Here is a 3,021-nt window from a genome sequence, read left to right on the forward strand (position 1 = left end):
ATAACCCTTGCTAACCCTAACCCTAACCCTAACCCTAACCCTAACCGTAAACCTAACCCTAATCCTAACCCTAACCCTAACCTTAAACCTAACCCTAACCCTAACCATAACCCTTGCTAACCCTAACCCTAACCCTAACCCTAACCCTAACTGTAAACCTAACCCTAATCCTAACCCTAACCCTAACCTTAAACCTAACCCTAACCCTAACCATAACCCTTGCTAACCCTAACCCTAACCCTAACCCTAACCCTAGCCCTAACCCTAACCCTAACCCTAACCCTAACCCTAGTAGTTTGCAGTCTCTTTTTTAAGGTTAGGGTTTGGGAACTGGCTTTGTGCGTAGCTTGCAGTCTCTTTTTTAGGGTGAGGGTTAGGGACCGGGTTTTTGCATAGCTTGCAGTCTCTCTTTTAAGGTTAGGGTTAGGGAACAGGTTTTGGGCACAGCTTGCAGTTACTGTGTGGACCAAGCAGCGCTGACTCCGCCTAGTAGGCGGAGCCAGTGACGCAGACCAATCAGCCCTGACTCTGCCTCTTGACTCCGCCCAGTGGGCAGTGCCAGTGCTCTATATAAGCAGAGTACATACCGGACGGCAGTGGGTATTCTGCCAGACACGCAACAGAACAGCAACAGCAAAAGCAGACACCCAAGAGAAAAAGCAAAAGATTCTGACAGCGGTGGGCAGTGAATCGGGCTTATGGCCTGAGAGGGGTTCTTTGGGCAGCGCTTCGTGTCTGGAATGGGCTAAACCCGCGATTGTTAGGACACGCATTGACACAGATTCTGCCTAACCCTAACCCTAACCCCAACCCTAACCCTAAACCCTAACTGTAACCCTAACCCTAACCCCAACCCGAACTCCAAACCCCAACCCTAACCCTAAGTCTGGGCAGCGTTGGGACCCATGGTGACATCAGTCGCCCTTCCTGGTGACACATGTGGCTCCTTGGCCCTTTTTGCTATGCCAAGGCCACCATGAGGAAATGCCACTGCTGCCACCGACCCCTGCACACCATCCGGCCCATCCCCTTAAAGACTCGTGTCCCCTGTGTCCCTGCACCCCCCTCAAGAGCAGGATTTTGGTGCCAACACCCCCAAGAGGCAGTTCCCTTCCATGGGAAGTAAAGCAGTAGGAATGTGACAAGGCTTTGGATTCCTTTGGTCGAGGTCAGTTGTGTGGGCTGGCACAGTCTACAGCACCTAAGCAGGCACAAGAGCTTGTAGGACCACAATGTCAGGTGAGCAAACTGGTAGGTAGAGGGGCAGAGGAAAAGAGGAACAGGGAAGCAGCAGCTTCCCCAGCAGCAGCAGCAGCGAGATACCACACTGGGCACCCCATAAATATCCTGGTAGCTGGTATGAAATGTGTAACAGGGTTTAATTAAAGGCTAGGTGAGCTCTGAAAACCCATTGGCTGGTTAACCAGTCTTTACCTTCTTTGGGAGGATAAGGTCTTGTTGTGGAGCAGTGCTTTTCTATAAAAGGGACATGTTTAATTAAGGTCATTTGTCTGTAACACTTTTTATATTGAAGGGCCCACTTTCTTGCTAAAAATAGATCATCCTAAGTGTTTTAAAAAACATGGTTTGTTTTTATTAAAGCAACCNTGTCTTTTAAGGTTAGGGTTAGGGAACTGGCTTTGGGCATAGCTTGCAGTTACTATGTGGACCAATCAGTGCTGACTCCGCCTCTTGACTCTGCCCCGTTTGTGGGGCAGTGCGCTATATAAGCAGAGTACATACCGGATGGCGGTGGGTATTCTACCGGACACGCAACAGAACAGCAACAGCAAAAACAGACACCCAAGAGAAAAAGCAAAAGATTCTGACAGCGCTGGGCAGTGAATCAGGCTTATAACCCAGGAGGGGCTTATTGGGCACTGCTGGGTGTCTGGAATGGGCTAAACCCGTGATTGTTAGATTACGCATTGAGACAGATTCTGCCTAACCCTAACCCTAAACCCTAAACCCTAACCCTAACCCTATACCCTAACCCTAACCCTAAACCCTAACCCTAACTCTAAACCCTATCCCTAAACCCCAAACCTAATACTAACCCTAACCCTAACCCTAAACCCTAACCCTAACCCTAAACCCTAACCCTAACCCTTACCCTAACCCTAACCCCAATCCTAAACCCTAAACCCTAACCCTAACCCTAACCCTTAACCCTAACCCTAAACCCCAACCCTAACTCTAACCCTAACCCTAACACTAAGCCTAAGCCTAAGCTTAACCCTAACCCTAACACCGTAACCCTAAAACCCTAACCCTAAAACACTAACTCTAACCCTTACCTTAACCCTAACCCTAACCCTGACCCTGACCCTGACCGTAACCCTGACCCTAACCCTCACAAGTCTGGGTAGTGTTGGGACCCACGGGGACATCAGTCACCCTTCCCGGTGACACATGTGGCTCCTTGGCCCTTTTTGCTATGCCAAGGCCACCATGAGGAAATGCCACTGCTGCCACCAATCCCTGCACACCATCCGGCCCAGCCCCTTAAAGCCTCGTTTCCCCTGTGTCCCTGCATCCCCCTCAAGAGCAGGATTTTGGTGCCAACACCCCCAAGAGGCATTTCCCTTCCATGGGAAGTATAGCAGTAGGAATGTAACAAGGCTTTGGATTCTTTGGGTCAAGGTCAGTGGTGTGGGCTGGCACAGTCTACAGCACCCAAGCAGGCACAGGAGCTTGTAGGACCACAATGTCAGGTGAGCAAACTGGCAGGCAGAGGGGCAGAAGAAAAGAGGAACAGGGAAGCGCAGCAGCAGCAGTGAGATGCCACACTGGGCATCCATAAATATCCTGGTAGCTGGTATGAAATGTGTAACAGGGTTTAATTAAAGGCTAGGTGAGGTCTGAAAACCCATCGGCTGGTTCGCCAGTCTTTACCTTCTTTGGGAGGATAAGGCCTTGCTGTGTAGCAGCGCTTTTCTCTAAAAGGGACATGTTTAATTAGGGCCATTTGTCTGTAACGCTTTTTATATTGAAGGGCCCTCTTTCTTGCTAAAAATAGAT

Source organism: Lepidothrix coronata, unplaced genomic scaffold, assembly GCF_001604755.1.
Source record: "Lepidothrix coronata isolate B3197 unplaced genomic scaffold, Lepidothrix_coronata-1.0 Scaffold265, whole genome shotgun sequence".
NCBI lineage: Eukaryota > Metazoa > Chordata > Aves > Passeriformes > Pipridae > Lepidothrix > Lepidothrix coronata.